At 37.8% G+C, this 6,873-nt stretch overlaps 1 long non-coding RNA gene across 2 annotated transcripts; it reads right to left on the bottom strand.

Annotated features, from left to right (window-relative positions):
- Positions 1–4,490: 4,490 nt before the first annotated feature.
- LOC124329211 lies at positions 4,491–6,037 on the bottom strand. 2 transcript variants are annotated; one of them, XR_006916598.1, is made up of 7 exons: positions 5,844–6,037; positions 5,721–5,783; positions 5,442–5,651; positions 5,188–5,386; positions 4,961–5,114; positions 4,839–4,902; positions 4,491–4,673 (listed from the first exon to the last, which is right to left on the bottom strand). It is a non-coding gene; the product is annotated as an uncharacterized LOC124329211 (long non-coding RNA). The 2 variants fall into 2 exon arrangements; XR_006916599.1 differs by lacking the exon at positions 4,839–4,902.
- Between the last annotated feature and the right edge of the window lie 836 nt (positions 6,038–6,873).

Here is a 6,873-nt window from a genome sequence, read left to right as displayed (position 1 = left end):
CTTTTTGCAGTTCCACAATACTTCATAGATGGCTGTGGCTACATCAGACGGAGTTCCTGTTACTTTTTCACAGAATTTCAATAGCTGTTACAGCAGACGATAACACAGAGACATGTGATTGTGTTGACAGGAATAAAAAAAACGTTACTGGAATCATAAATGCTTAAATATAAAATAAACAATAATTACTTGAAATAAATATCATTCGTCGTGAAGCCTTTTTTATACTGATCAAAGTAGTATAGTCTCAATTGTAAATGATGTAATTGCCCATATGATTATTGAAAACCAATTATTTCATTCCTTTATTCTGACATTGTTCTCATAGGTTAGGATTCAACCAACAATCCAATCCTTTATAAATTTACTGTCTGTAGTTTTTTTCTAGACTAGTTATTATGCCTAGTTATCACAATTCCACCAAGCCTAATATACCATCACTGCAAAGTAAAAACATGAGCTGGTGATTTAGTTCATAATGATTAATTGCTGATGAAAATACTGATCAGATTGTTCTCGTCTAGGTTGCTGCATGTAGGCTGGGAGATTCAACGATCAACTCTATCAGCAAGATCTTCGGTTATATAATAACTAGGCATAGTTATCAGCACGACAGCACCAATTTCCACCAAATCACTCTAAGTTAGACTGTGAGGCCGTATAACGCGTATGAGGCCAAGGTGAACGTAAAAAAACAACAGGCTCAGGCTGCTCAGCAATCCAGAATCTAGCTAGAAGAAGTGGACACATCAATGTACAACTCCTCGGATCTACCATCACAATTACGTTCAGATTATTAAATTGGTCTCGGAAGACTTCTTTCCGGTGCAAGAGCTGCAACAAATGGCGAAATTGTTGGGGCGCCGTTAGCAGCTTTTTTAGCAGGAGGAAATTTTTTTGAATTGTCACATAATACATCCTAACACTCCTAACACAGGCACTAGCCTATTTGAATGGATTCGATCTAAATGTGTCAATTAACAGACAAGGAATTATTATGGCCGGTACACATGACTATGTCAACAGATCACGAACATCCGAAGCAATAAATATGTGGGAATTCACCACGACTCAGGAAATTTGTAAACTGGAAAAGTCAAGAGAACTAATAAGCGACGACCATAAAATTTATCTATTTGACATGGATGACAGCGAAATTAATGACGTCGACGATTTAGAAATGCGTAACTCTTCAGCCCCTGTTCGACATCACTTCCTGAGAGAGCATAATTTACATCAAACTTATGTTCAGCGAAAAAACCAGGCAAAATGAAAAATTGTTTTGGATGGCTTGCGGCAACGTGACCCAGCCTCTCCTTTATCAAGGCTAAGTGCTTCAGAGTTAAATGCCTTAAAGGCTGTCTCGTTGTCATGGAAATTAAGCCTCTTTTTCGTTTCTAGAATATTACCCTATACCCTAACTGTCTGGTTACATCATGTCATCATGCCGCGAACCGATAGGTGGCATTTTTTTTTAAAAGGGTAGTCGGATTTTTATGGAAGATACTGTACATTAACACCAACACATTGCTGGGCCTTGCGGCCTATACACATTCAATTAAATAAATAGTGAAATGAAATTTTAGGTGCCATACTTGTGCAGAGCTACTGCATTGTGTTTCAGCCCATCGACGGCTTTCCTTAAAACATTTTTGAAGTTTGTTCTATACTTGGGATAGAAGTTTTACTAAAGTTCCCAAATTCACTCTTTCAATAACAGCTGAGAGCAATCTTGAAACTTTTACTGTCGGACCCTTTTCCTTCCCGCTATTAGGGGTTCCGCTCCACCTATAAGCTTTCATCAATTCTTTCGTCATTACCTACCGCCATATTCTTCTGATTGTGTCTTCTACGTTCTTTTCAAAGAATGGACGTAGCATTTCCACCTTAATTGAAAGTATGATTTGGAAACAGATGACTCATTTACGAAGGGTACACCACATCAAAAATCGGTGTGGTGGAAACCCATAGCTCTTTTACCACATTTTTTGGAACTTTCAAGATTGTTGTTAACTTCTGGTTGTATCAGTTCCTTCTCAAAATGTAGGAAGTCTTCTTTTGTGTTTAACGGAAGGCTGACGTGTCTCTGAAAGACTAGATGGCGATTTCCTTCGCTGTTATTGTTCCGCACTTCAGATTTCTTTGCAATAATAAGCCGACGCAAATCTCGTTGCTCTGCTCTAATGTCAGATAATTCTCTCACCATCACTCGTAAATATTGATTTTGGTCTGTAATAAAAATATCAAAAAATTCATAATAAAGATTTCGACAAGCAAACATTTCAAATTTCTCACTCGCAAAATTTTTCAGAACTTTTTTTTTTCAAAGAGTTTCTATATTCAATTTTCTTAGGTGAACCTGAAGTTTAATAATCCATTAATATATAATTTATGTGTTTATGAAATATGCGAAGAATTCTAACCCATCAATCGGGGTTTTGCGCTTTAATTGAGGGTTAGTTGTCTCTTGGGAGGTCGAAGGCATTGCCATTAGTGCTTGTGACTGTATCATGCTAAAGTCCTCACCATTTTGGGCACGAAAAGTCTCGCCTGAATCGCTCGTCCCTGGCTGCTGTGATGTAACAGTAGGTTGCAAAAAAAAAAAACGTATGAAGGCTTTTTATGAGTGACGCTGCTTGTCAAAATACTAAAAAGCAGCCAGATGTCTCACCTGGGAGGATTAAGTCTGATTTTATTATGCATTTAAGACTTAAACGAGAAAATGTCGTCTTGACTGTTTGTGTATTGTGTTTGTGTATTCCTGTTCCGGATTCTGAACAATTTAATTTTTATTTCGGTTATGTGCTTTATATACATTGTATGGAAAATTGCTTGATGGCAGTATTGTATAAAAAAACAAAAGAAAGTAACGAGGAAGATCGAGAACAGAAGTGTTTAAGTAGTGTACATAGTGTGAAGGACTCTTCTCCGAATAAAGGTAATTTTCTTAGTCTTTCTTAAGAGAATTAGCAATATTAACTCAGTTTTCAATTACAGCGAGCCACAATTGCTAGTTGCAGCTGTCATGTTAGTAGAACTCAGCATAACATGCCAGACCATGTTTTTACTTCAACTAATTTAATGACTTATTTCTTGTCAGAAATTTAGGGGGGAACTGGCTAGCCTACTAGGAAAACGAAGCTGGAAGAACCGAACGCGATACCCGATTGAATTTCAATAAGCAGATTCGACCGCTGAAGTTAAATGGCAACTCGTAGGGAATTCTCAGTATTCACCTAATCTCTATCGAAGCCTTTTGCTCTAACGAAAGGTTGCCACCGGCGGGACGTTGGAACATGATTCCGCTTTCAGCGCTAAAATGAAACTAAATACATAAACGTTCTGTTTCCAATAATGGCTAGCCGCTAGCATTATGAAAGCTACATATCCCCACCCTAATAAACAAATTTTTGCTGATACAAAATACGTTAACCTTGGTTTTGTTTTAGGAATCATAGGAAATAAGACGGGCCTTAGCTAGTTTTTCTCCAAAAAGGCTGTATCTTAACCTTCCCCCTGTTGACCACGGTCATGGTCAGATATATATAAAAAAAAGGATTCTTGATCCTGCAGCGTCTTCGAGGAAAACATTTTCCGCACCCATCCTTAAACATAGACATAATTCTGGAAATAACTATAAATCTCCCGCAGTTGTTCAGCGATTTTCATTCTGACAAGATTTCTTCATTCTTAAGTAGCTGGGAGGTAGAAAAGCACATGCAGTTTGCTACTGAAAATTCTGGGAATTCTTGGGAAAACGTTATTTTTGCAGATATTGCTACTTTCAGGTGAGATCTGCGTTATCATTCTTTAAATGTTTCATTTGTGTTATTTTTACCCAGAGATTACCCTGAAAAAATTTAATTTTCTTTTATTATTTAGTAAACACTCAGCTGGTTTTGTCTTTGGTGGCACACAGCCGTTCATATCTTCAAATAAAACCAGTGCTATCGTCTGTGTTTTGGCTTGGTTTTCATCGGAGGGTGCTGGATCCATTGCGCAAATTCAAAATTTATCGGAAAACCAATTCCTGGAGCTGCTGGAGGAAGAGCTGATTCCAAAAGCAGCCGCCCGTTTGGGAGTGGGTCCCATTAGTTTAATGGATAATAGCCGGTCTCGTACTGCTTGCTTAATCCATTTATTTAACGACTTCAAGTAACTGGAACGGACGGCATCGTTCCAGCAACTGAAGTGGCCTCCGAAGTCTAGCCACCTTTCACCGTTTGAAAGTGTTTGGGAAAACAGAAGAAAAAAGATTGATCTACAACGTAGACAGCCCGAAGACGAAGACAAGTTATGGGATTTAATTGAAAGGACATGTGAGCGCTTGAGTGGTCAGCCTCTCTTCTGGAAAGGAGTTATAAATCAGCTTAAAGCTAAATTGAACTCTATTGTCGCTTCCGGAGGAGACATGACCGAGACAGAAGAAACCCTTTAACAATTCAAACATTTTGTTCAATTTTAAAAAGAAATGTATTGTGGTACTGAAATACAGAAATGACACCTTGAAACATATAATTTTTTTTTCAATTGTGTTCTTTTTTCTTTGTCCGCTACACTTCATTATAAAGTTCTTCTGCGGATGACGATCCATGTGGGTGTCGCTCGATTCGGGTGCAGATATATTCGTGGCTTGCTATCCATGAAGGTGAGAATCGGAGCTGGTGTCTCTACTACTTAATGAAACAGAAAGACCTCGTGATTAGAGTATGAAATGATCTTCGCTATGCAAGCTACACCGAGTATATGCGGCGGATACGCACGCAAGAATACGTCTGATACAAATACATAAAACCAACAAAAAATTCTCCCCCACCCGAGCATATGGCTAACTCTACCTCGGGAAGTTTGACGTAAGGGGGGAATTCAAAATTGAATGAAAAACGATTCCTTTGCTACAACCTAATAATAAAAATTGAAGTGATGTGTAAATTTGCAGATTAATGTTGGCTTTACATACCGTAAAGGTGACGTTGCGTTTATTGCCATCCTCGTAGTCTAACAAACCAGAAGATGCTATCCTTAGGGAAAAGGTTCCATTATTATTAAGGCCTGTGCTAGGACTCAATTCGGGGCAAACCTTCGATCGACATGACATAAGAGCCAGAGTCTTTCTGTGTTTAATAACAAGTTGAAGTCAAACAATTAAATTTTTCGGCCATTGTTAAATGAGAGTGAAGTATTTACCAGATCAGGATCAAAGACTAGGATGTCCATTTGTGACAGCCGACCCACGAAATCTTATTTAATATAATTACATCAACCAAGCAGGTTGCTGTAATGCTTAGATAAAAGTAGAAGTCAAAGTCTTCGACGTCACGGTCAATCAGTTTGGCTATTTTCACTTCACTGGTCGTTGGATTAATCAAGAAACTGCCTCTAGGATCTGACAGAAAGTTGATCACTGGTATTCGTAGAAATAATTAGGGAAAAAGACCTACCGACTAACGAGTAATCGATTGCAGGATTGTAATCGTTCACTGAAACGTCTCCGTCTTGAGCTTGGACAGAAAACACGATCTTATCCTAAATTGAATAGTAAGAATAATAATAATATTAAGAATAGTAATAGCCCATTTCTATTATATAAATGGCATGCCCAGCCTGGACATGTCCATTCCACTAGCCGTTAGCCATTTACACATCCATGACTACCAAATAAAAATGGGAAACAAACTTTGTTACTGGGCACTTTTTCTAAAATTATGAAGTATCGTTACTTGGTCTGGCATGTTAGGTTGACTTTCACTAACATGATGTCTGCAAGTAACAATTGTGACTTCCTGTAAGTTAAAACTTAGTTAATGTTGAAGATTCTTTTGATTAAAAATCAGAATATTAACTTAATTGGGAGTAGAGTCCCTCACACTGTGTCGAAGACTTGGCATTTCAGCCACATTTAACAATTGATACACACATTCCGGTTCTCCATTTTTCTCCTTTGTTTTCTTTTGTTGCTTTAAACAATAGGCCTACTGCCATCAAGCAGTTTTCCATTCAGCAATTAATAAGAAGCACATAACTGGAATTCACAATCTGGGAGGTAGAAAAAAACAACACACTATAAACAGAAGACAGTGTTTAAGGCTGAAATGCAAAATTAGGAATCCGCAATTTCCTTTGAGGAAAATAGAATACACCTTAGTTCTCCTACGTGAGACATCTGGCGTCGTGTTGGTATTTCTACAAGCTGCGTACTTTATAGAAAGCTTGGCTCTAAAACTCATAAAAAACCAATATTGAAAAACGAGACATTAACGAATAAAATCAAACATAGATTACCAGAAATTGAGCGAAAACGGTGTGTGGTTGTTGATTGCTGGGTTACCGGACCAGCATTGATAATTTGGGATATGTTACTCTCTTCCATACCGGAATCCAAATCTTCGTGAATAGAAGTTTGTAACGAGGATTTTTTCTTACTTGTTGTTTTTGGTTTTATAGGAACGTGTCCAATACCAGTATCAATTGTATCGATTTCATCGACAACTCTCTCGTTAGAAACGATGTTGGAGGCGGGTAAGAAAAGCTTAACCTGCTGGTTTCTTTGTCGTTGAGTTTGTATTCTTTTTGATCGTTCCGATCTCAAATTATGCCTCGAGCCACTAAAATATACTCCTGCTGAATCCGAAGTATAACACTCATCTTTTCTGTTCAAGGCTTCTTGAAATGTATCTTATAAAAATAAATAAATGTATTAGTAGAATACAGTTGCAACATGACTAACAAAAATTACCGTGACTCGACAGAAATTTGCATTCATACCGTTCCCATGCCATTTTCAACATCTCACAGTTCTCAGCCAACTCGAGAATATTCTTTGATGGCAAAGAACACAATGAGTCATTATACCAAGTGCTAGGTATGATTCGT

This window comes from Daphnia pulicaria, chromosome 1, assembly GCF_021234035.1.
Source record: "Daphnia pulicaria isolate SC F1-1A chromosome 1, SC_F0-13Bv2, whole genome shotgun sequence".
In the NCBI taxonomy this organism is placed as follows: Eukaryota; Metazoa; Arthropoda; class Branchiopoda; order Diplostraca; family Daphniidae; genus Daphnia; species Daphnia pulicaria.
This window is presented reverse-complemented; position numbering and strand designations above follow the sequence as displayed.